Source organism: Bos grunniens, chromosome 24, assembly GCF_055505025.1.
Source record: "Bos grunniens cultivar Pamir isolate PY7600 chromosome 24, Bosgru_T2T1.0, whole genome shotgun sequence".
In the NCBI taxonomy this organism is placed as follows: Eukaryota; Metazoa; Chordata; class Mammalia; order Artiodactyla; family Bovidae; genus Bos; species Bos grunniens.
Window position 1 is genome coordinate 40,165,112 of NC_141188.1, and position 26,804 is coordinate 40,191,915.

A 26,804-nucleotide genomic window follows, 5' to 3' on the forward strand; every position below is an offset into this window, starting at 1 on the left:
TTACAGTTCTGCCAACTTGAAAAGCATATTATGTAGCATTGATCAAAGGAAGAGTTTTCCATTCTTCTCACAAGCAAAGGATACACTTTTTAGGTAAAAATTAGAATCTACAAGTATTTGACCTTAAAAACAGAAAAAATAATCCCATTGAAATCAAGGACACCTCAATATGGGAGCCAACACACAGCACAGATTTGCTGAATCCTTTATTTTCTATGAATATTAAGTCTTGGAAGAAGCCAGAGCAATTCCAATAGTTTGTAGGCTCTATTTGGGTGGCCTCTAACTTAGGTTTTGTTTTCTTTTTTCCCTTCAAATAGCATTCCTTGCAGTCATTGAAGAGGAGTTTCCTCCACTCATGGGGTCTCCCTACATTATAACACCAACACTACTGTTTGGACCAGCAGAACACACATCTTCAGTCTCCAAGGAGCAACAATTAAGGTGGATATTACCTCATTCTGATCAGTGTTCATATTGCAAAAGCAGTGTCTTCATGCTCTCCCTGTAGAGCTAAGATTGATGCTCAGGACCTGGGGGATTTTAAAAGTCTACATAATTGAGGACCTTGTAAGGCCAATAATTATCATTCATAGCAACTAAGGCTTTTCATGAGAAGAGGATAGGTAAGCATAGCAATGATATAGTCTGTTATGAAAATAATACTGGACTTGAAATTCAAAACCCTTAAGCTGTAGGTCTAGGTATGATGATAATAGTAATAATAACAATAACAGCAATAATAATAATAAGAGCTATTGTGCTCAGTCACTTCAGTCGTGTCTAACTCTGCAACATAATGGATTGTAGCCTGTCAGGCTCCTCTCTCCATAGAATTCTCTAGGCAAGAATACTGGAGGTGGGTAGCCATTACCTTCTCTATATCTTCCCGATCCAGGGATGGAACCTACATCTCCTGCGCCTTCTGCATTTAATGCAGATTCTTTACCCACTGAGCCATTATCGAACACCAAATTTATAGCAGATGCTATTAAGAGGCCACGTGGGGGGCAGCTAGTCAGTGGGGATGAGAGAGAAGGGGCCAGTGAAGACTTCTTAGAAGAGTTCCAGTAGAAATTGACATCTGGTGAGTGAGTAAGAGTTAGTGAGATGAACTCAAGAGGGGAAAAGGAAAGATGTTCCTGGAAGAAAGATGCAAATGTCAAAGTATGTGCCAGTCCGTCTGACACATTTACAGGGTTTTCCATCATTCAGTTTTTCTGAATTACAGAATTTTAGGATAAGGGAATAAAAACTTTTTAACCCAGAAAATGAAGCAGAGGCAAGATTATAAAGGGCCTTGAATAGATCAGTAAAGTAATACCGAATAATTTAAAACTTTTAAACAGGGAGAGAACTTCAAAGAGGATAATGAAATCTCGAACACTGAGGGAGAGAGTGCTTTAAACAGGAGGGGCTGCTTATGAAGACACATGTTTCAAAGAAGTTTAACAAAGTAAAGACTTGGAAGTGTCTTAGATGATCTTGACAAAAATTGCTTCCATACAGACTGTAGCTCAGCCATCAGATGACAGTGGGTTGAAGAGTTAAAGTAAAGCAAGAAACAGGATCCTTCTGATAAGCTTGATGGTGAAGGGAAAGGAAGAACGTGGCCTGCCAGTCACGTCCACCTAGAACACTGATCTAGGGAGGGTTGCTTTGTTATGAGGGAAAAATCAAATGCAACTGAGTGTCACAACAAAGATGCCATAAAAAGGGAAATCATAACAGAATGAAGAGAGTGGATTATTAATGGACTAAGAATTAAGGAAGTGAAAGTGGATGGGATTCAGAACAAAAAAAGGAGGATTAAGCTTGAAGGGGTTGTGGGGAGTCATCTCACAGTGGTGGAAGGATATATGGAAATGTTGATAAGTTTAAGCCTAGGGAAAGTCGCTCAGTCATGTCCGACTCTTTGTGACCCCATGGACTGTAGGCCATGGAATTCTTGGGCAGAATACTGGAATGGGTAGCCTTTCCCTTCTCCAGGGGATCTTCTCAACCCAGGGATAGAACCCAGGTCTCCTGTATTGCAGGTATATTCTTTACCAGCTGAGCCACAAGAGAAGCTTAAGCTTAAGCAGGGGGCTATAAAAAATCCACATTATACTGTTCCCTTCCCCTTTTCTCTCCTTCCTCAGTATTTGTGCTAAGCTGCTTCAGTCACGTCTGACTCTTTGCTACCCCATGGACTATAGCCCACCAGGCTCCTCTGTCCATGGGGATTCTCCAGGCAAGAACACTGGTGGGTTGCCATGCCCTCTTCCAGGGGATCTTCCCAACCCAGGAATCAAATCCAGGTCTCCCACAATGCAGGTGAATTATTTCCCACCTGAGCCACTAGGGAAGCCCTCAATACAGTAAGAGTCAAAACCATTTGCTGAGAGTTGAGATTCAGTCATAGCAGAGTGGGCTTGAAAAAAATTAGATTAAAAGCAGCATGAACAGATAAAGGAGACAATGGATTAGAAAAACAGTTTGCCAGGCAGATCAAAGGTTCCAGCTTTGGTTGAAGAGCATGAAAGCATAAACTGAGAGAGGGACCAAAATATGAGTTTTCTAGTCTTCTCTAGGGCATCTCCCCAGTGAGGTGGAGGCAGTAAAAGATCAGATTTTTGGACTGACCTCAAACCAGACATTGATGAGCAGGTGCATTGAAAGGGTATTGAATAGAGAGAGATGAAGTAGTACCTTGTTTCATTGAATCCTCCTCACATTTTTATTATAAAATATTAATAATAGAAAAAAAAGGTCGCTTTACCCTCATTTTTACAGAGGATGGAACTGTCATTCATGGAGGGTTATGCACACCCAGTGTCACCCAGCTACACAGACTGAGTGGAGGGTCAGCTGGGCCTTCTGGATCAAGCCTTGCTCTTCCACCGCACCTCATTGCCTCTCTGTGTGCGTCACGCTACTAACCTCAACAGAAAAAAAAGAGGGACATGCTTGTTCTGTTCCCATCCTAGGGCAATTCTGCCCCCTCTGTTCTGTAACATAAAGCCAGGTTCTACATACAAGGCATTTTATCCCCTCTAGGAAAAGCATTCCGCTAATTTAGAGGACAGATAAATGGCCTCCCCAATTGCTGAGCAATGTTCATATGGTCATAAGCTCGTTTACGATATAGGATGATGAAAACCCCATCTATGTTTTTCTTTTTGGTTCCAACTAATTTTCAATTGCCTTAGCAGCAGCTGCTCTCTGCTAGGAAGAAGAAAAATGATCTGCAGAGAAAGCCCTGTAAGGCTTTACGGCAAAAAGCGTAAACCTAAGTCACACACTCATCCAAGCCTAGCCTTCACTCCCTCATCCCATCAGTGGTGATTTATGACCTTGGACTCTCAAAAACATGGGATCATATTTTATGATCAGGTATGTGATCGTAGCTGAGGAATGTGAAATGTTTTAACAAGGCTGTTTCAATTCCCACTTTATAAATAGGGAACTCAACAAAGCCAGACAGCTCCTTGCCTTTGGGTTCTGAGGCCCTGGATAAAATTCTCAGCTGCCACCAGAGAGCTCAACTAGCTGAAAAGACAGTGTGTGCTGTGTGCTCAGTCATGTCTGACTCCTTGCTACTCCATGGACTGTAGCCCACCAGGCTACTCCATCCATGGGATTTCCCAGGAAAGAATACTGGAGTGAGGTGGCATTTCCTCCTCCAGGGAATCTTCCTGACCCAGGGATCAAACCTGGATCTCCCACACTGCAGGCACAGATTCTTTACCATTTGTGCCATCAGGGAAGCCCAGAACTGATGCATTTTGATGGCTGGACTGTTTGAGAGAGGGGACCTGTGTGAGTCCAATAAATGCATTGATTTTGTTAAGAGAATGTATGGTTATCTTTTTCAGAGCCCCCAAATATGGCCTGATCCCTAGAGGTTCAGGAGAAATGATGTAGCAAGCTGGTGCCTACCTGAGCACTAAAGTTGTGTTGAAGTGCAAGTTGCTCAGTCATGTCCTACTCTTTGCAACTGCATGGACTATATAGTTCATGGAATTCTCCAGGCCAGAATACTGGAGTGGGTAGCCTATCCCTTCTCCAAGGGATCTTCCTCACCCAGGAATTGAACTGGGGTCTTCTGCATTGCAGGCAGATTCTTTATCAACTGAGCTATCAGGGAAGCCCTAATACCTCCTTTTCCAAGTGCTTCTTCTTCACCTTCCTTCCTACCTTTGCAGAGGAATAGCCAGTCAGAGGCCCTGAAAATGTTCTGTACATCCCACCCAGGGGCATGGACACCCAGAAGAAAGGCAGCCTTGATGGAGCCCGATAAGCCAACCCAGGTCAGGACAGGCTTAAGAAATGGGAAGGGCTCAGTTCCATTCAGTCCCTTATCATATCTATTAGGAAGCAGTACTATTCAGGAACTCAGTTACATCTGGTCTGGCCCCGTTATAAATGTTTAATACAGAATTCACCAATAAAGCTGATATGAAACTGCTTCAGTTCAGTTCAGTTCAGTCGCTCAGTTGTGTCCGACTCTTTGAGACCCCATGAATTGCAGCACACCAGGCCTCCCTATCCATCACCAACTCCCGGAGTTCACTCAAACTCAAATCCATTGAGTCAGTGGTGCCATCTAGCCATCTCATCCTCTGTCATCCCCTTCTCCTCCTGCCCCCAATCCCTCCCAGCATCAGAGTCTTTTCCAATGAGTCAACTCTTCGCATGAGGTGGCCAAATTATTGGAGTTTCAGCTTCAGCATCATTCCTTCCAAAGAACACCCAGGATGGATCTCCTTTAGAATGGACTGGTTGGATCTCCTTGCAGTCCAAGGGACTCTCAAGAGTCTTCTCCAACACCACAGTTCAAAAGCATCAATTCTTTGGCTCTCAGCTTTCTTCACAGTCCAACTCTCACATCCATACATGACCACTGGAAAAACCATAGCCTTGACTAGGCGGACCTTTGTTGGCAAAGTAATGTCTCTGCTTTTCAATATGCTATCTAGGTTGGTCATAACTTTCCTTCAAACTGCTTAATTTACCATTAAATGATGAATGTATACATTGAAGAAAAAAAAAAAACAAGAGAGTCAAATGTATTTTAAAAGGCAATATGCAGGTCTCCCCTGGTGGCTCAGGGGTAAAGAATCTGCCTACCAATGCAGGAGACATAGGTTCAACCCCTGATATAGAAAGATCCCACATGCTGCAAAGCAACTAAATCCATGAGCCACAACTACTGAGCCTGTGCTCTGGAGTCCATGAGACGCACTACTGAGCCAACGTGTCACAACTATGGAAGCCCGAGTTCCCTGGAGCCCATGCTCCTCAACCAGAAAAGCCACTGCAGTAAGAGGCCCAGCACCACAACTAGAGAACAGCCCCCACAGCAGCGAAGACTCAGCACAGCCAAAAATAATTGTTTTTGAAAAAACTTTTAAACGGGTAATATGCAATTTATCCATTACTTTTATTGGAAGAATCTTTCAAGCTATTAGATTACAAGTTTTGTGTTTTCTCTTATACAGATCATGAGGAACCTGCTACAGTCTTTACAATATAAGTCGAACAGAATTAGCATCTGTTCTGGCTGGAACTTTGTACCTTGGTAACATGCTAGGCTAGTGATTGCCTGCTGCATAGAAGCCCATTATTCTACATTAAGTGTATACAACAGACACCTATAATGAGACAATCATGGGACACGAATGTTTGAACTCCTCTATCTCGTGTCATCATACTTTAAAGTTCCTCAAACTTACTAATGTCTGGAGAGCAATCTGCATCATCTAAGTCAGTCCTCTTGGATTTCTACTCTTTCTCCACCGGACTGTTGGAAACAATTATTTTCCTAACCGTGTATTTCTAGGTAGCACATAGGATTCTGTCTTATCTAAAAGATTAGTTAGAAAGGAAGCAGTTCTTTCACAAGTAAAGAAAATGTTCAGTTCATTTCAGTTGCTCAGTCGTGTCCAACTCTTTGCGACCCCATGAATCACAGCACGCCAGGCCTCCCTGTCCATCACCAACTCCTGAAGTTCACTCAGACTCACATCCATTGAGTCAGTGATGCCATCCAGCCATCTCATCCTCTGTCGTCCCCTTCTCCTCCTGCCCCCAATCCTTCCCAGCATCAGAGTCTTTTCCAATGAGTCAACTCTTTGCATGAGGTGGCCAAAGTACTGGAGTTTCAGCTTTAGCATCATTCCTTCCAAAGAAATCCCAGGGCTGATCTCTTTCAGAATGGACTGGTTGGATCTCCTTGCAGTCCAAGGGACTCTCAAGAGTCTTCTCCAACACCACAGTTTAAAAGCATCAATTCTTCGGCGCTCAGCTTTCTTTCACAGTTACTTTCTATTAACTTAGACAGTGACGAAGCTGATGTTCTACACCATCTGATGTGATGTGAGAAGTCCAGAACCAGCTCTGGATGATTGTTTCTGAAAATGTTCATGCTGAAGGCCATCAGATCTTAGTCCTGCAGTGCCTAGGGGGGCAGCTTTCAGCTACACATATCCACTGAGCTCTCAGGTGTGACCCATCCAAAGTGAGATGTACAAGTATAAAATACACGGAATTCAGAAAAATGGTACAGAGGAACCTATTTTCAGGGCAGAAACAGAGATGCAGACATGAGAAGAGACGTGCAGACATGGGGATGAGGGCAAAGGGGAGTGAGTAGGGAGGGTAGCACTGACATATGTATACTACCACGTGTAAAATAGATAGCTAGTAAGAAGCTGCTGCATAGCACAGGGAGCCCAGCTTGGTGCTCCGTGGTGACCTAGAGGGGTTGGGGGGGCGGGGGGTGTCGGTGTGAGGAGGGAGGTCCAAGAGGGAGAGGATATATGTATACATACACCTGATTCACTTCATTGTACAGCAGAAACTATCACAATATTGCAAACAATTATACCCCACTTAAAAAAAATACACACTGGAGTTCAAGTACAGAATACAAATAAAAAGTAAAATAGTTCATCAATAATTATTATACTGATTGCATGTTTAAGTGATTCTACTTGGGGTCTATTCAGTTAACTAAAATATATTATTAAAATGAACTTCGCCTTTTTCTTTTCACCTATTTAATGCAGCAACTAGGAAATTTGGAATCACAAATGTGGTTCTCCTTTGGGGCTCTCATTACATTTCTATTGCAGAATGCTGCCTTCCACTCAACTTCCAGGATATAGGAAATACTAAAGAAAGAAGTTAAAAGACACTAAGTGGAAACAATTAGCCAAAATCAGAATGAGGAACAAGGCTTTCCTGGGTGGTGCTAGTGGTAAAGAACCTGCCTGCCAGTGAAGAGGAGGAGGAGCATGCTACAGCAACCGAAGGGATACACTACAACAGAGTTCCATAAAGTGTGGATCACAGACTGCTGTGGTTCCTAATGTTTGTTATCAGACCACAAGACGGAGCGTGCATAAGAATCTAAATCAACCATGTGACCTCCCACACCTGCTGTGGGTTCAGATGGCATCGTTTTCATAGCAATCCTGGATTATCACAGAAAACTTCTCCCTTCACATTGAGGAGAGGAGAGGACATGTAAAACATTTGGGGACAGATGGGGAAATATGACAAGAAGCAGCTTAAATGTGCCTTCTCATTTCAGGCCATTCTTTTGAATGAACTTCCTGAGGCAGAGTTTGAGAGAGAAGCCAGTGAACTCTGCCTGGGATGGACTGTAGACTGAGAGACAAAGAGCCACCTAACAAGATATTGTACCTTATTACCAGCTTGGGGAGTGCAACAGCAGAAGCAGATTAAAACATACTTAAGTTTTTAATGGAAGCACTCTGCCCAAGAGATCCCAAGCCTGGCCACCAATCTATGCGTTTTCTAAATCTCTTGTAAAGAAAAGAAAACTTTTCCTTCCCCTTCTTCTAGGTTCTTTGGTGGATCTAATAATTAAATCGACATAAGACAGACACAGAGAACAAACATATGGACAGCAAGGGGGGAAGGGGTTTTGGGATTGACACATATACATTATTGATACTATGTATAAAATAGATAACTAATGAGAACCTATGATTTTTCCAGAAGTCATGTAGGGATGTTAGATTTGGACCATAAAGAAGGCTGAGCACCAAAGAATTAATGCTTTTGAACTGTGGTGCTGGAGAAGATTCTTGAGAGTCCCTTGGATTGCAAGGAGATCAAACCAGTCAATCATAAAAGAAATCAACTCTGAATATGCATTGGAAGGACTGATGCCGAAGCTCCAGTGAAACTGGCCACCTGATGAGATATGACTCATTGGAAAATACCCTGATGCTGGGAAAGACTGAGGGTAGGAGGAGAAGGAGGTGATGGATTAGATGGTTGGATGGCATCAATGATTCAGTGGACATGAGTTTGGGCAAACTCTTGGAGACAGTGAAGGACAGGCATGCCTGGTGTGCTGCAGTCCATGGGGTTGCAAAAGAGTCAGACACAACTTAGCGACTGAACAACAACTGTATGGCTCAGGGAACTCTACTCAGTGCTCTGCGGCGACAGAGAGGGAATATGTGTATACTTGTGACTGAGTCACTTCGATGTACAGCAAAAACAATACAACTTTGTAAAGCAACTACACGCCAATAAAAATTAATTTAAAAAAGATGAATAGGAGAAAAACGAATTTAATTTCATACATACTTAATTCCCAGAAACACACAAAAGTCTCCTGGAGGCCAGGTAATTGAAGTTTATACACCATAAGCTTCAACTGAGCAAAGGAGAAGGGGCTACAGGTCTGGGGTCTCAAATGGAAGGAAGATAAAACCCAGGAAGATAAGAGCCAGTGTTTGGGAGATACATGTCTGCCAGGGAGTGCAGAGAAATTTCTCTGATATAAAAAGTTACTTTGGTATAAGCTCTCTGCTGGTACAGGCCCTTCATCTAAATTATTTTAAAGGCAGGTAAGAAGGAAGTGAAAACCTCTTCTTGAGTCTATAGGACTTTGACTTTGCTCAGAATAATCCACAAGCCAAGGTGGCAACTTCTGGTGTCACATGTTTTGCTCCCTGTCGCCCTAAAGCAATGTCTAGACTCTGAACCCATGTCAACACAAAGTGAGTCACTTCAAAACACTGCTCCCAAAAGGGTTGTCTTCTGGCTGATTCATCTCAGATGACCATAGAGGGTAATAGATAAGACAGATTCTCCCGACTTCAACACCGAGAAGAGCCAGGCATTTGACTCCCTAGTCAAAAGATGCAGTCTCCATCCTTCTTCAAGGCCGGAAGTCCTTTCTAATTTTGTCCAGTGTGTTGTTAGTGTATTGTGTCCACACTCTCCCTTGCCAGTGTGAAAGGATTTGCTTTAATCTTCATTGTGAAAATTTTTAAACACATACAAAAGTAGAAGAAATCATATAATGAATAGTTAATTACTCAACAATAACCAACAGTTTGACAATCTTTTCCTATCTCTAATCTCCCATTTTCTTTGCTGCAGCATTTTAAAGCCAATACTGGTGATCATACTACATCATGCAAAAATTAAGTGGGAGTTTCTAACTTTTCCTACTGCGACTGTGTGTTGCTCAGTCGTGTCCGGCTCTTTGTGACCCCATGGGCTGTAGCCTGCCAGGCTCCTCTGTCCATGGGATTCTCCAGGTGAGATTATTGGAGTGGGTTGCCATGGTCTCCTCCAGGGGATCTTCCTGCTCTTATTTCTCTGTCTACCATTATATTGAATTGCCTACAGTGATAAGCTTTTTATTGTACACATGCAACCACATTAGAAGCTACATGCCTTCAGCATAAGACACAGAGGTCCTAAAACCTGCAGCTGAGCACAATAACTGCAGGGCCTCTCTTTGGTAAAGAGGCAAGTATGTTTCCAGTTACACATGGTTAGGGATTTTTGAAAGTGTATAATCATCTGTGAAAATGATATGAAGACCACATTGCTCTCCCTGGGTTTCAAACCCCCATATTTCTTTGGTAAGAAGCATCTTTCCAAGTCAAATATAAAATTCAAGTGATTCCAAAACTAATCATGCCTTGTGCTTGCTTAGGGCTCAAAATGCACTTTCACAGGAGAAGTCTTTTTTTTTTTTTTTTTTTTAAGATGCAAAGGGTTCTGAATAATTCAAAGACTTTGAAACCTAAATCTAAATCTAGTAGTCAAGTCATCTTAGGCTCTGAACCAGATAAGATGTAGGATCTTTTTCTATGTCAAACTCAGGGGAGGAAAAAAAGCTTGATTTGCATTATCCTCAAGAAATTTAAATGAAAATGGAGGTGTTAGAGGAGGTGTGTATGAAAGACTTTGGCACTAGGTGGAGGAAGGAGGGCAGAGATCGCTGAAGGTAACAACTAAGGTGCACAGCTTCCTCTTTGCATTCTCACTCCAGTGGGCAGGCTTTTTCTGCGGATGAGCTAAAGAGGCTACGTGCTGTCAGCCACAATATTGATGATGCTAAGATCTCACGCAATTTAAAAATTCCATTTACTGGCCACAGGGAAGCACTGAATGTTCCAAAGGTTTCTTCCAGTTTGAGCCTTCTAGGTTTTCTTGCTTCTTAGTCACATAGTACAACATTTGTCAGGGGTGCAGACTTCTAAAATAAGTCACCCTCCTCTCTGTGAAGAGGTAGTTCACACCTGGTAAGAACTACTTACTCATTGTAAAAGAGCCTCAAGGAGAAATGGTCGTGACATTGAAGAGAAGATGTCCTAGGATATTTTAGGGAGATAAAAATGGGTTTTCCTTTAAGAACTTCTTTGAGATCATTATTTTCTGGCTAAATATTTGTTTTGGTTGCTTTTCATTCTTTCTTTTTTTTACTTTTTGGAAGCACCATGTGGCACACAGGATCTTAGTTCCCTGACCAGGGATTGAACCCCTGCAGTAGAAGCACTGAGTCCTAATCACTAGACTGCCAGTGAAGTCCCTTGGGTTTCTTTTATTGCATTATTTTTTTCTCTTAATTAAAAAAAAAATTATTGAGATAGAATTGATGTACAATGCTGTGTTAATTTCAGATGTACAGTAGAATTGATGTACAATGCTGTGTTAATTTAAATGTACAGCAAAGTAATTCAGTTATATGTATATATATATTCTTTTTCAGATTTCTTTCCATTATAGGTTATTATAAGATACTGAATAATTAGTTCCCTTTGCAATATAATAAGACCTTTTATCTATTTTATCTATAAAATAGATAAAACAAGGTCTTTATCTGATAATTTTATATAGTGTGTATCTGTTAGTACCATAGTTCTAATTTATCTCTACCCCTTTTTTCCCTTTGGTAACCATAAATTTGTTTTCAATGTCTGAGTCTGTTTTGCAAATAAGCTCATTTATATAACTTTTTAAGATTCTACATATAAGTGATATCATATGATATCTGGCTTTCTCTGATTTTCTTCAGACATTTAGAATGCTTCCATGTCTTGGCTATTGTAAATAGTACTGCTATCAACATTGGGGTGCATGTATCTTTTTGAGTTAGAGTTTCTGTCTTTTCTGGATATATGCCCAGAAGTGGGATCATTGGATCATATGACAACTCTATTTTTAGTTTTTTGAAGAGCCTTCATACTGTTCTCCATAGTGGCTTCAGCAATTTATAGTCCCATCAACAATGTAGAGGGGTTCTTTTTTCTCCACATCCTCTCCAGCACTTATTATTAATATTTGTAGACTTTTTAATTATGGCCATTCTGACCAGGGTGAGGTTTCGTTTTATTAATTTTTTTATTATTTTATTTTATTTTTTAAATTTTATTTTATTTTTAAACTTTACATAATTGTATTAGTTTTGCCAAATATCAAAATGAATCCGCCACAGGTATACACGTGCTCCCCATCCTGAACCCTCCTCCCTCCTCCCTCCCCATACCATCCCTCTGGGTCGTCCTAGTGCACCAGCCCCAAGCATCCAGTATCGCGCATCAAACCTGGACTGGCATCTCATTTCATACATGATATTTTACATGTTTCAATGCCTTTCTCCCAAATCTTCCCACCCTCTCCCTCTCCCACAGAGTCCATAAGACTGTTCTATACATCAGTGTCTCTTTTGCTGTCTCGTACACAGGGTTATTGTTACCATCTTTCTAAATTCCATATACATGCGTTAGTTTTATTAATTTTTTTAAATGAACAAACTTTTAGCTGAAATGTTTTACATACTTTGTTATCTATGTGAAGCAAATGAGCTTATCATTGCATTCATCATTTTAATCATGACCCTGAAAATGTACCTCAACAGCATAAGGAGAAAAAATAAAATGATATTCAGAGTTCTGTACATAACTGTAAGAGACTGAATACACAAATGGACAGTGACTGCCCCACACGTGACAATAGAACTCAGACCCACAACCTGTAGCAACAGGCCCAGACAATCAGTACTTTATCAAAGACTGACAGCTTCCCTATTTTATGTCCCTGCTTCCAACTCAGAACCAACCAGAAAGAGGCAACTACACACTTCAAACCAAACTCAGAAGAGGCCCATTTCTAGTTAGCACACCCTCAGCTCACATGGGCTTCCCATGGCGCTAGTGGTAAAGAATTTGCCTGCCAATGAAACAGACATGGCAGCTGTGGGTTTTGATTCCTGGGTCAGGAAGATCCCCTGGAGAAGGAAATGGAAACCCACTTTTGTATTCTTGCCTGGAGAATTCCATGGACAGAGGAGCCTGGCAAACTGAAGTCTATGGAATTGTAAAGAGTCAAACACAACTGAGCAAATGAGCACACACAGCTTTCCCAACCAAAAACCTCCAATTGCTACTGAGTCCAAGTTCACACTGCTGCTGGACAATAGGCCACTAAATTGAGAGATGAGCTATTTGGACAAAGAATAGCAACTTTATTCAGAAAGACAGTAGATTGACAAGATGGTAGAGCAGTGTCTCAAAGAACCATCTTACCTGATTTAGAAGTCAGGCTTCTTTTATTCTAAAGGAGGAGGTGGTGTGGGTGGTTGTCACAAACTTCTTGGTGCCAGGATCCTTTGTTTTTGCAGCTGTCCATGTAGGTCTGGTCATAATGTCCTATAAATCTCCAATAAGACAAATGTTATTCACTGTTCTGCAACTTTTTATCTTTATATGAATGGGAAAGTGTTATACATTTAAAGGTCAGAGTCTTGAGAATGGGAAAATATCTTGAGAAATATATTCTTTTACCAAAGGTGCAGAACTAGCATGACTAAATTCAGGCAACAGAGCACAGAGGTTAGAGCCAACAGAATACATCCAGCATGGAGTGAGGTTTGTTGCTCTCTGTTACATGATGAGGGCACAGCTCAGCCTTCCTTTTGATTGTGGGTCTTCAATGATCAGCTTGGGAAGATTTGATTTGAACAAAACTGTTCATTTAAGATGTGCCACAGGAAAGAAATGCCATAAGATTTCACAAGCCAAATGGTACGTGAAAGCCAAATGGTATTTTGAGAGGTATGCATGTAACAGGGAAGAGTCTGCTATGACTCTTCCATGCTAGGTCTGTTTCTTTTACTTTAACCCTTTTTTGGCCACTTTTATTATTATAATCATACATAATGGCTTGTCTCAGAGAGTCCTGCCCCCTCACTCCCAACCCTTAAACTAAAGTGCCTTTGTTTAGCTCACAGGGAAATAATCTGACCCTGCCCACCTGTGAATGACTATAAGAAAGATGAAATTAATACACTCCCTGACCTGAGGGTTGCCATTCTAGGAGATATTTGCAAATATTAAATGGTCTTTTTACTTTGTTTCCTCACCTCCCCCCATCTCTGATCCATAAATGAACCTGGCATCCAGATCGACAAGATGGTTATTTTGAGATGTTAGTCTGCCATCTTCTCAGTCAGCTGTCTTTCTGAATAGTTGTATTCCTTGCCTCAACACCTCATCTCTCAGATTCACTGGCCTCTCATGTGGTGAGTAAGTGAGCTTGATATCATGCAGAGGACTTCAAAGGTAATTCTGACTCAAATCCTATTTCAATAAAAGATTGTTTAGCCAAAGTCAATGAGCCAGCTGACAAGCTCAAAGGATAAGCTAAACTCATTTTCCTAGTGAATATCCCTCCTGCTTTCTTGTCTTCCAGTTGCCTTCCAAGACCTAGGTGTGTCTCCTCCCATATATCCTGATTTCTCTCCTTCTGCACCTCCTCTTTATTATTCTCCTTGTCCAGGCCCCCTATTCTTTCTCTCAAACTCTCCTAATATCCTCAAATGTCAGTTGCCTCTAAGGAGCCATATCTCTCAACAGCAGAGAAATGAAAGTTAGCTGCATTTTGGAGCTTGTCCTTTCTTATCAGTGAATCCCTTATTCCACATGGAAAGAAGCCCAAGACAGATTCCTGGAGAATGGAAGACCACATGGCAAGGTCCTGGTCCTCCTTTCCCTCCCTGCCATCTCTGAATCCCTGGACACATGACTTAGGTCATACATAGACATGTGACTAGACCATACAGTACCTGAAAAATCTCCTACCCAACCCCAGTATCAGCAGAAATAATAAATCTGTGCCAAAAGGGAAAAAAAGCCATTTCTATTTGATTTTGGAATATATTTTTAAGTGTATTTTCCTGTTTATTTATATAATATTTCAGAAATAGATGCCACTTAAAGACAAATGAATCCAAACAATGAACTTCTAAGTGAGTAAGAATTTTTTTTAATCCATTTAATTGCCAGTTCAATATTCATGCTTGGTCCTCCATCCAAACCCCCACAAATCCAGCTTTCAGACTAACACAAAGTTGTTGTTGTTCAGTTGCTAAGTCATGTTCAACTCGTTGGGACCCCCTGAACTGCAGCACACCAGGCTTCCCTGTCCTTCACTCTCTCCCAGAGTTTGCTCAAACCCATGTCCATTAAGTTGGTGATGCCATCCAACCATCTCATCCTCTGTTGTCCCCTTCTCCTCTTCCCCTCCATCTTTCCCAGCACCAGGGTCTTTTCCAGTGAGCTGGCTCTTCACATCAGGTGACCAAAGTTTTAGCAAGTACCAGCAGAGATTTACCTCTGAGACTGATACAGTCTTTCATGGGGAGTAATAATTAAAATCTTTTGATTTAAAAGGCCCCCCACTAGACAAAAGACTATATTATGGTGTAAGCACAGATATAAAACATTAAATGTTGGCTACATTAGGTATTAGGCTCTGCTGAGCTGTAACTAATAAAAATTTGAAGGCAACATTGGTTTCATGTTATTAACAGAAGTCTGTAAATTGCATGGGAAGATGGGGAGCCTGAATTTGATTCCTGGATTTGGAAATAGCTTGGTAATTATGTATTTTGTCTCCTGGTGATTTAGCTTCCCAATCTATAAAACTTTTGTATTCACACCTTACTGTTTTCAAAATAGGTCAGAAACTCTTGGAGTGCTTCGGGAAAAGTGAGCCCAGTTCTCGGCTTTAAGTTTACAGCAGTGAAAATACACTTTCCCAGCAATTCTCCTTTCCTGAGATTTATCAAGAAACTGTCGCTGCCTTATAAACACTCCTGGTGGTTCTGTGGACCTGAGAAAGCCACAAGTCTATTTTCACTGAAATAACAATGCTCTTAGTGGTTTTCTCTTCTTTTATTCTTTCTAAAATAGGCTAAGCAGCCCTTGGAACGTAGATATAGAAGTGATGAAACTGAAATGATTTCTCATTTCAGCCCAGATTAGTGCAAATACCTGTCCTTTTGACGAAGAGCCCAGAGCAAAACTCATTATTTCTTCAGCTGTTACTTCTCTTTTGCAACAAATAGAGGAGTTTTTGTTTTTGTTTTGAGCTAACAATGTTCTTGATCAAGGTTCTTTTGAGGATAGTAAAAAGAATTAGACATGAATTGTGACAACAAAACCCTTATGACCTAAGAAGTGATCAAATAAAAGTAACAAAGTTTGCTAAAACCCAAGGCAGAATGTGGAAAGTGTATTCAGTTCAGTTCAGCTCAGTCGCTCAGTCATGTCCGACTCTTTGCGACCCCATGAATCGCAGCACGCCAGGCCTCCCTGTCCATCACCAACTCCTGGAGTTCACTCAGACTCATATCCATCAAGTTAGTGATGCCATCCAGCCATCTCATTCTCTGTTGTCCCCTTCTCCTGCCCCCAATCCCTCCCAGCATCAGAGTCTTTTCCAATGAGTCAACTCTTCACATGAGGTGGCCAAAGTACTGGAGTTTCAGCTTTAGCATCTTTCCTTCCAAAGAAATCCCAGGGCTTTTAGTTACTGCTGCTAAGTCGCTTCAGTTGTGTCCGACTCTGTGCAACCCCATAGACGGCAGCCCAACAGGCTCCCCCGTCCCTGGGATTCTCCAGGCAAGAACACTGGAGTGGGTTGCCATTTCCTTCTCCAATGCATGAAAGTGAAAAGTGAAAGTGAAGTCGCTCAGTTGTGTCCGACTCTTAGCTACCAGGGAAGAACAAATCTGACTCCATATTGGATATGTTTCTTTTACTTTAACTTTTGTACTCTATTGCTTTTGCTAAGTGTTAAGAATGTTGCCTATAGCCTGAAATATACAAAGTATCCCATTCTTCAAGTTTCTGATCTTTAATGGTACAACACTTTTCCATTTATACAGAGATAAGAAGTGCAGAACAGAGAATAATATTTGCCTTGTTTGAGGTTTAAAGGAACATAATGGCCTGTGGACATACTGGACAACTGCAAGAACAAAGGATTCCTACACCAAGAAGTCTGTAATAAACAGCCACACCTCTTCCCTTTTGAGTAGAAAAGAAGCCTGGATTCTAACTCTGGTAAGATGGTTCTCTGGGACACTAGTCCCATCTTCTCACCCTGCTGGCTTTCTGAGTGAGTGAATGAATGAAGTGAAAGTCACACAGTCATGTCCAACTCTTAGTGACCCCACGGACTATACAGTCCCTGGAATTCTCCAGGCCAGAATACTGGAGTGGTTAGCCTTTCCCTTCTCCAGGGGCTCTTCCCAACCCAAGGATCGAACCCAAGTCTTCCACATTGTGGGCAGATTCTTTACCACCTGAGCCACAAGGGAAGCCCAAGAATACTGGAGTGGGTAGCCTATCCTTTCTCTAGCAGATCTTTCTGACCTAGGAATCGAACCAGAGTCTCCTGCATTGCAGGTGGATTCTTTACCAACTGAGCTATCAGGGAAGCCTGGCTTTCTGAATAACCACTATAATAGGAAAGAACAAATCTGACTCCATGTTAGATCTTTTCCTATTTCCTTTAACCTTTGTGCTTTTTTGTCTGTGCTTAGTCATGCTGACTCTGCCCATTCCTGTGACCCCAAGCCCGACCTCACCTAGCCTGGGGTCTGCACCTTTTGTAAAAGAATATTGCCTATGGCCTGAAATATCCAGGATAGCCCATTCTCAAGGCTCTCACCTTTAAAGGTATAATACTTTTCCATTCATTAGAAGATAACAAGGTGCAGAACAGAGAATAGCATTTGTTCTGTGGAGGTTTACAGGAACATTGTGACCTGACCTACATGGACAGCTGCTAGAGCAAAGAATACATCACCAAAAAGTTTGCAACAACTAACCAGCTCTTCCCTCATCTTACCTTGAAAAATGCTTTGCTGAAAGCCTTCAGGGAGTTGGGAGTTTTTCTTGGGCATAAGCCACCTGTCTCTTTGCATGGGTCTGCAATAACCTTTCTCTGCTCCAAACTCTGATGTTTTGGTAATGATCGCCTTCACTGTGTGTCCAGCACATGGACTTACATCCAGAAATGTTGGCGTCGCTTGCCCCAAACCTCAGCTCTTGATGTACTGACCTGTTGTGCAGTGACCACTGTGGGCTTAGACTCAGTAACAAGAGGGAAATGATAAGCAAACACTTGTAAATATTTAGAGAGGGAGAGAGACCATCAAGTGTACGTCAGGGAAGACCTATGCAGTGTTTGAAATGGGCCTGGGTGGGTGGGTAGGATTGCCAGAGGCTCACAGGACACATTCCCTCTCTGAGATTGTTGCCCTCACTATTGATCGTAGAGGGAGATCAGTGAGCAGTCCTGAAGACAGATCTTAAGTTCCTTGCCCAGGAATTGAACCTGGGTAACCTGAATGAAAACCAAGAGTCTTAGTCACTAGACCACCAGGGGCTAGAAGAAAGAAGCAAAGCGGTGCTAGTTCACCCCCCTTTTTGAAAGCCAGAGGGATCCAGGATGCAAAAATGGGTACAAAGTTTATTACTCTAGATACAGCACAACGTATGGGAGAGTACTCAGAAAAAGTTTATTTATGACAGAAGTAAGACAGAACTACACACCCCACACCCAGAGAGAAAGGGTATGGGCATCCTGAGTGAGGAGAACAGTTAGTCATAACCTAGGCATAGACACACACCCGGAGAGGAGAGAGGCTGTCCTAAATGAGGAGGAGCACAGTAGAGAAGTGATCTATGGGATAAATCACCCGTATAGGACAGTTCTGCTTGCCAATTATCTTCTTTCTTTCTTCACACCTGACTGGTCCATGGACTCTCCCCAAGATGCATGCGTAAATTTTTCTAAGATGGATCCCACCCCAGAGGACTATGGGTGCATGCCCATACTTACTCTGGGGTGGGGCCCCTTTTTGACCCCCAAGGAGCCTTCCTGAGCACATGCAGATAGAGAAGTCTTCCTTGACCTCAAGAGTAGATGCCTTATTTCTTTGCTCTAGCAGAGCTCTGCTTTTACCACTAGCTTTGTCCTTGGAGTGTCTGGGTGAGAACAAAGCTTGAATTTTATTCCACTTGACAAATACCAAGTGTCCAGCCAGAGGCCCACTATCTCCTACCTCACTAGGACACAGCAAAATCCCTGAAGAGGATGGATCCCAGGGAGATATTCAGATCTGGGAAGTGAGCTTGGGACTGTCCAAGTGGGAAACACCAGGTCCCTGGTACCCATAATGTGGTGTAGAAGGGAGGGAGTGAAGACTATAGGTGGAAGCCAGCCTTGACCCTGTGGACCCCTTGCCCCATGAGGAGGGTTGTACCTGATGATGAGCCAGAGCAGGGTCCACTGAAGCTAGAGTTCAAAGCAGGTGCCTCCTGTGCCCGGTCTGAGGACGACGCGAAAATGTGCAGTCTTCTTGGCTCTCCTTAAGACTTAAAGAAACTTTATTCCCAGACACAAACCCCTTCCTTCCTAATTACTTCCTGTCAAAGGAATGAGTGCTCTCGGTTGCGTGGGTTTTCCTTTTTAACATGCAGAAAATACAAAATAAACTTGGCAATAGGCAGAACTTGCCCTTCTGTTCTTGTGATATTTCTAGCATCACTTGGGCGGAAGCTATGTGGCAGATCAGCACGTTAGTCAGATGCCTCATCCCAAGGGCAGTTCACTGTGTCTACCTTCCCAGATACTCCGAGCCCCTGACACAGTCCTAGATGCAGGAAAAGATGAAAATCCAAGAAAATCCTCAGACCCCAAGAGGACGATGTAAGCCAAGGCATTCCCATCCTGGACTGAAAATCCCAGAACTGATGTGTGGCCTTAAGCAATAGTCTCTTAATTTATTTCCTTGGTCCATCAGGGCATTTAGTGAGCACCGCATCTAAGCCTAGCACATGGCCAAGTATCACGTGTCAGACACCACATAAAATCACCCCATGAGCATTCCTATAACTATATGCTAGCATTCCTTATAGGGCTTCCCTGGTAGCTCAGGTGGTGAAGAATTTGCCTGCCATGCAAGAGACCTAGGTTCGACCACTAGATCAGGAAGATCTCCTAGAGGAGGGCATGGCAAACCCACTCCAGTTTTCTTGCCTGGAGAATTCCATGGACAGGGGCCATAGTCCATGGAGTCACAAAGAGTTGGACACGACTGAGCAACTAACACACACACACACACACACACACACAGAGCATTACTTATCCTGTTTTAAGATCACTTTCTACTAATTACCATAATTATCACTATAAAATTATTATATAAGGATACTATGTTATAATTTCTTTTATGGTTTAGAGATTCACAAATGCCCATTTTAGACTCTTTTGCCATCATTTCACTTTAAATGATACAGAGATGTCAAACAAATAAACTTCTTCCTACAGCTAATGTACCAAGGTCACATCGCTTATTATTCTCCTGGCAAAAAAGCAATAGTTAAACATAACCCATTATACTATAGATTGAATGCATTTCTTGATGACTCTTTTTGTTGTTTGGTTTTTGGCACAGTTTTAAACAACAGTTCAGAAAGCAAAAAGAGGCAATAGCCATATTAAATGCTTTCTAATCTATTTTGCAAAATACTTAGAAAAAAGAAGGGTGTTTTGAATGGAGACTAAACAAGATGAGTAAAATAGCAAGACCCAGTCTTTGGGCTTTGACACCAGCAACACTGATGGCTGACATAGATCTTGATTTCAAGTCTCTCTGTTAAGTTTAAACCTAAGAAGGTGATGGCCATGACACTGGATTCTAACATCAGCCCACTACTGAGAACAATGTTAGTTTATAGTGGTCTATTCTCCTGTAATGAGGAGCATCCAGGGAAAAGTCAAGCATACTTTCTAATGTACCTGGCAGTACTGTTTCTCACTTTAAATTCATTAGATTGAGGTGCTTCTTTCTATTCCAGACTCTGTATGTTTCGATACAGTGAGTCTGGCCAGCTGTATCAGAAACAAGCCTGAATGTTCCCATTTTCAGATTCTGAACCATGATGACCAAGACACTCACATGTGAACTTGAACTCTAATGCCCCTAGCAAGAGAAGACCCAATAAAGTCTTAACAGGAGACATGTATTGATATGCAATGTGGTGGTGGTTTAGTTGCTAAGCCCTGTCCAACTCTTGCAACCCCATGGACTGTAGCCTGCCAGGCTCCTCTGTCCATGGGATTTCCCAGGCAAGCATACTAGAGTGGGTTGCCATTTCCTCCTTCAAGGGATCTTCTCAACCCCAGGATGGAACCCACGTCTCTTGCATCTCCTGCATTGCAGGCGGATTCTTTACCACTGAGGCACCAGGGAAGCCTTGATACTCAGTGTAGGTGAGTTCTAGGCCACTTCCTGACTGCTCAGCCAAATAATGTGCACACACTGTGCCTCCTCTGCCCATGCTGACCCCACACGGGTGCATCCCTTTGGTAGGGCCTCCCTGGATATTCTGATGTCTGACTCTATATTGCCCCTGCTTCAAACTTCAGCCTTGCTATGGGGTGATCAGTTTATTGAACTTTGATTTTCATTTTGTTCTTTAGTGGTTTTCTTTTTAAGTGCATTTCTTTTGAGCGTAGGCTCCAGAATTTAAATTCTAATCCCACATCTAAAATAAGCATATCACATTTCTCGGTGCTAGGGATGGATGTTTTTTGAATGATTCTGGTCCCCCCCCCAAAAAAAAAAACAGGAGGAGGTTGTAAAAACTCTCTCCAAGTATCAACAACATGAATTCCAATGATGTCAGAAAAGTTGGCCACAGGAGGCTTCTCCCGTGCAAAATGTCAGGAAGACATATCACAGTATCACAAAGCAAAAAGGCAGAGATGTAGCTTGTACAGTAGTAGAAAATGAATGAACATTGGCACCATTTATTCACCACTTAATAGATAAAGTCCCAAAATCCTGCCTTGAGTTTATAGGGATCAGGCTCACCAGAATTTTGGAAGTAACAGATTGTTCTTACTATGATAGTGGTAGGCTGCCAATGTAAGACTGTGCAGAGAATCCAATCTTCTTTTTCCCCCTGAAAGTTGAAGTTGAACCAGCAGTGGTAAAAATATGAAACTAAAATCAGCACTAGTGCCTGTGAGTGTTTAAACACTCAGTGAGATCACTTTGGATTTTACTCTAAAACTCGAGAGTTCCTGTCACTCATGAAAGCACACACAGATAACCACTTGAGGTCATATTTGGATCTGAAGACATGGGAACATCCCACCCAGGTCCCCCTCTAAGATACAAGCCTTATTCCTCCAGCTTCTGGCCATCTTGATAAACAAGCATCTGACACCTGCTCTAGGACTGACATTGGGACATACGCAGCACTCAAGATGATATCCCTCCAGGACTGGCCCACGGGAGCTACCTCCATCAAGGTCATGGCCCTTCCCATGGGCAGCTGCCAAGGACTGGCCTATTCCAAGATGTAAAGAACCCCTCCTTCCCTCACCTCATCGACAGCTCTGCAGAGGATCAGCTGATGCCTTTGGTGCAACCACATCTCAGCCTAGCCTTTTCCTCTGCCTAGTCCTGCTTCCCGGACTCCCCTATCCATGGTGATGGCAAGGACACTCCCCGATAAACCTGTGCGTCCTTGAGAGCAGGCAGTTCTGCAGGTAAGGGCTCCAGGCCCAGGAGGGAACATCTGTGCTCTAGCATCTCTGCCCAGGAAGTGATCCTATTTTACTCTGCTCAGGCTGCCTAACAAAATACTGAGACTCGGCAATTGAGCAAGGTTCAAGAGGCTAGAAGTCCTCAACCAAGAGGCCAGAATGGTCAGGTTCTGGTGAGAAGCTTGCCAGGGGGTCATCTTCTTACTGTGTCCTTCCTGGCTGGGAAAGACCCCTTGGAGAAGGAAATGGCAACCCACTCTAGCATTCTTTGCTGGAGAATCCCATGGACAGAGGAGCCTGGCAGGCTGCAGTCCATGGGGGGATCGCAAAGAGTTAGACACAACTTAGCGACTAAACCACCATGCAAACACAGTAAGCCGTCTGATGGTTCTTCTAAAAGGACATGACTCCATCATGACGGCCACACCTTCATGATGTCATCTCAGCCTAACTGCCTCCCAAAGGTCTCATCTCCAAATACCACCCCACTGGGGGTTAGAACTTCAACACAGGAATTTGTGGGGGACACAAATACTCAGTTCCATAGAAGATCCTGACTTCCCACACCTTCAGACAGACTTCATGTCCTCTTAACAAGCTGTACACTGGGAAGAATTACAGGCAATGGTTAAAGCCACAGTTGTAGAGTTCTAAGACATCCTGTGTGTGTGTGTGTGTGTGTGTGCACGCGCGTGTGTGTGTGTGCGTGTGTGTGTGTGTGTGTGTGCATATGTACACACTGTGCATGTGTATAAGGCTGAGTCCACCATGTCTGAATGTTATAATCTTGGGCAAGTTACTTAACTCTCTGAGCCCAATTTCCTTATCAGTAAAATGAGGACAGCAATAACAGCATCACTACAAAAGATCATTGTGAATGTGTGGAGTGTTAGGTACAGGGTCCCAGTGTCATACAAAAAAGGAAGAGGGATAAATTGGTTTGAGATTGAGATATACACCCTACTATATGCAAAATAGATAACCAACAAGGACCTATTATATAGCACAGGGAACTATACTCGGTATCTTGTCATAATCTGTAATGGAAGAGAATGATAAAAAGTGTGTGTGTGTATATATATATATATATATATATGTATAACTGATTCACTTTGCTGAACACCTGAAACTAACACAGCATTGTAAATCAACTATATTTCAATAAAAATTTAAAAATCAATAGATATAATTATGACTGTTACAGTGTCCTCTGTTTGGATGTTCAAATTTTAAGGCATGGGCTTCCCTGGTGGCTCAGGGGTGAAGAATCCTCCCGCCAATGCAGAAGACATGGGTTCCATCCCTGATCCGGGAAGATCCCACATACCACAGGGCAACTAAACCTGTACACCACAACTATTGAACCTGTGCTCTAGAGGCCAGGAGCTGCAACTGCTGAAACCCACTCACCCTAGAGCCTGTGCTTTGCAGCAAGAGAAGCCGCCGCAGTGAGAAGCCCACACACTGCAACTAGAGAGTCACCCCCGCTCGCCGCAACTAGAGAAAAGCCTGTGCAGTGACAAAGACCCCGCACAGCCAAAAACATAAATAATTATTATTTTTTGTAATTTAGGGCATGCATTGAAGTTTTCCTGCCATGTCCTTCCTGCCCCATTGGGCTGCTTCTGGGGTGCAAACCAAGTGTTTCACAGTCTGCATCCCCTCTCCCTGGGGCCACGTCTGACATGGAGTGAGCATTGAGACACTGTGGAACTGATTCATGAAAGCTGGGGAAACTTAGCGGGTGAAAGTGATGAATGGATTCTGGGATTTTGCTGAAAGCCTAACTAAATAAGCAGTTAACCGTGATAGGCCATTGCTTAGGAATGACTGAAATACATTTTTTTGCTCATTGATTTCCATAAGCTAACATTTCTTTTATTCGTAACCCATTTACATTAGAGGTCTGTCGGTGTTGTTGATATGCAAACCGTTTAGAATCTGGGCGTCCTGGGGAAAAATGTTGTTCCAACATGAGTAACATACACCGTGTTACCAACAACAGAAATCATGAAAGCTAATTTTAATAATGTGTTTTAGGTGAGAAGATCACAAAGTTTCATGAGAGCTTATTACAGCAGCCATAGCGCAAATGGGAACACCAGGATTTTGAAATACGGTTTGTCGTGAGTCCCCTTCCTACACCCACTTCCGGCCTCCACTGTCTGTTCTACCTTCTGGTCTGAAACTTTCCAAGTTTTCCTCTCACTGTCAGACGTTTCTGTGACTTGTATGTCATCACCGTCAATATCTCTTCACGCCATCTACCCTAGTCTCTGTACTTAGACCTGGGCCATGGGTGCTCTAGGTGCCATCGGCTATGAGGGGACCTCGGGGAGCTTTATTTCACACTTTGAATAAATAGGCAGTAAAATCAACTGAAGCATTTTTAACCTCACATTTGAGTATTTGTCATTTGTAATAGCAAAGTCATGCAAATTCCCTCACCTGCTGTTAGCATTTTGCTATGCTTCCCTCTAGACAATATCAGATAAAGGTCTTCTGTTTGTAGCAGCAGCCACAATCCTCACTGTTATAAACAAAACCCCGGACCTAGGAGATGGGTGCTGGCATCACTCAGAGAATCAAAGGAAACGCCAGGCTTCAGGGAATGTCAGGCTTCAGGGAAGCGGGAATCCACACAGAAGACCCGGCAGTCAGAGAACTTGGAATCTCCAGGGACCACTGTGGATGTGACTCAATTCCAGTGACTGCTGGGCTGCAGGCTGGCTTTCAGTTTCTGGGAGACAGAGTTTGATCAGCCCGGTACAGCCAGATGCTCTTCCCTGGGTGAATCAGCTCAGGCTGGGAAGGCAGAGTGATAAAAAGTCCTGGAGGACAAGGGCAGGGGCAGGGTCACAGACCCCCAGGGGTAGTGGATCGAGAGTACCAGTGGGGCATTCTGTTTGCAGCGCCTCCCCACCACCCTGATTAGAGCTGCAAGGTAAAGCGGGGGGTGGGAAGCCCAGGGCATGTTCCCTAGTGGAAAAGGGAATCTTGGGGAATAAAGGAAGAAATACTCAGAATCCTCATTTTCTTACATGTGTATGTAATTCTAAAGATGTCCATATATATATACATATAACAAAAGTATTACACACAGTTGGAGAACCTGCCTTTTTTCACTGGGTGTTATAATGTGAACCTATTTTCATTTATAAGAAGCATGCATGTTCAGTCATACCCAACTCTTCTGCAAACCTGTGGACTGTAGCCCACCAGGCTCCTCTGTCCATGGAATTTCCTAGGCAAGAATACTGGAGTGGGTTTCCATTTCCTTCTCCAGGGGTCTTCCTAACCCAGGGATCAAACCTGTGTCTCTTAGGTCTAGCTGCATTGGCAGGTGGGTTCTTTACCACTGAGCCACTAGGGAAGCCATTTTCATTTACAGCCAAATGATTCAAAGTGTGGACTCTGGAACCAGGCTTCCTGGATTAAAATCCAGTCTCTGCCATTCAATATCTTGGGAAAGACACTTCATTGCTCTGTGCCTCAGTTTCCCCACCTATAAAAGAGAGACCATATCTCTCTCGTGGAAAAGCTATGCTGGCAAAATGAATTCATATACGTAAAGTGCTTGGAGTAATGTCTGGTATCCAGTAAGGGCTCTAAAAGGTGAGCAGCTCTTAGTGAACAGTCATGAGACATTTTTTTTCTGATAATTTTGTTAAAGCAAATGTTTGAAAGTGAAGTTTTTAGGTCAAAGACTGAATATATCTTTAAGATTTTAATAGGAAACATATGTGAGATCATGGCTCTTCTTTGCTAAAAAAAAAAAAAAAATGGTTCAGTGTCTTCTGACATCACTCAGAAAAAGTAGAACTTTCTCATCCTTGTCAATGATTCCCCACACAGCCTGGCCGCTGACACCTCTGTGACATCACCTCCTCTTGTTCTTCCTCACTGCCTGAACTTCCTTGAGGAAGGTCCTCCCTTTCCTCCCCAGAACTCCTGCCCTCTTCTCTCCTTGGAATATTCCTCCCCCAGAATGCCGCGTGGCCTGCTAGTCACCTCCGCTCAAAAGCAGCTGCTCCAGAATGGCCGTGCTAGCCCACCCCACCTAAAATGGCAACCTCCACACAGCACGGCCATCTCCACACTTTGCAAACATCAGTTTCACGGGAGTATACTTGCTTTGCAATGCTGTGTTAGTTTCTGCTATACAGCAAAGTGAATCAGCTGTATGCGGATTTCCTGTGTATTCCCTGGTGGCTCGGAAGGTAAAGCATCTGCCTGCAATGCGGGAGACTTGGGTTCGATCCCTGGGTTGGGAAGATCCCCTGGAGAAGGAAATGGCAACCCATTCCAGTACTTTTGCCTGGAAAATCCCATGGACGGAGAAGCCTGGTAGGCTATAGTCCATGGGGTCGCAAAGAGTCAGACATGACTGAGCGACTTCACTTTTACTTTCTTTCTTTTAGGTCATGGCAGAGGACTGAGTAAAGATCCCTGTATTAAACAGTAGGTTCTCATTAGTTATCTATTTTATACATACTATCAATAATGTACACATGCCAATCCCAAATCTCCTAATTCATCCCACTCCCCACTTTCCCCCTTGGTAACCACACCTTTGTTCTCTTAGTCTGGGTCTATTTCTGCTTTGAAAATTTGCTGTTGTTCAG

General features: G+C 42.8%; 1 long non-coding RNA gene across 5 annotated transcripts in view; it reads right to left on the reverse strand.

The window, feature by feature from the left end:
• LOC147346107 (uncharacterized) overlaps positions 1 to 26,804 on the reverse strand; it is a 321,158-nt gene that overhangs the window by 128,690 nt on the left and 165,664 nt on the right. For 2 of the 5 annotated variants that reach the window (XR_015153453.1, XR_015153456.1), the window contains exon 3: positions 12,852 to 12,974. The exons of the other annotated variants lie outside the window; for them this stretch is intronic. This is a non-coding gene — a long non-coding RNA (uncharacterized LOC147346107). The remainder of the gene's footprint in view (positions 1 to 12,851; positions 12,975 to 26,804) is intronic. 5 annotated transcript variants of the gene reach the window in all.